We start from the raw sequence: 491 nt of genomic DNA, 5'->3' as shown, positions 1-491 counted from the left end.
CCTGGCCTCTCTTTCTGGAACGTGTGTGTGCAGCAGTGTGTCTGCCTTCACCTTTTGCCCTGGTGACGGTCATGGCGAGCCCAGGTCCTGTGCCCTGGCTCTGACCTCACCAGCCTCAGGGCTGACCTTTATCAGAGGGTTGCTCTTGCTTCACCATAGAAGTAGAACGTCTTCTCTCTCCGGTTCCATTGGCCAACCAAGGTTTGTGCCGTTCCTTGGTCTTTGGGCTCCTGTCAAGGAGGCTATGGGCTTCCCTTGTGGCTCAGCTGGCAAAGAATCCACCTGCAATGTGGGAGACCTGGGTTCGATCCCTGGGTTGGGAAGTTCCCCTGGGGTAGGGAAAGGCTACCCACTCCAGTATTCTGACCTAGAGAATTCCATGGACTGTATAGACCACGGGGTCTCAAAGAGTCAGATACAACTGAGCAACTTTCACTTTCAAGGAGGCTATAGTGTCTCTTCTTTTCCCAGAGTTGGCAGCTTTTGTTGCA

This window comes from Oryx dammah, unplaced genomic scaffold (assembly GCF_014754425.2).
Source record: "Oryx dammah isolate SB20612 unplaced genomic scaffold, SCBI_Odam_1.1 HiC_scaffold_18, whole genome shotgun sequence".
NCBI classification, from domain to species: domain Eukaryota; kingdom Metazoa; phylum Chordata; class Mammalia; order Artiodactyla; family Bovidae; genus Oryx; species Oryx dammah.
This window is presented reverse-complemented; position numbering follows the sequence as displayed.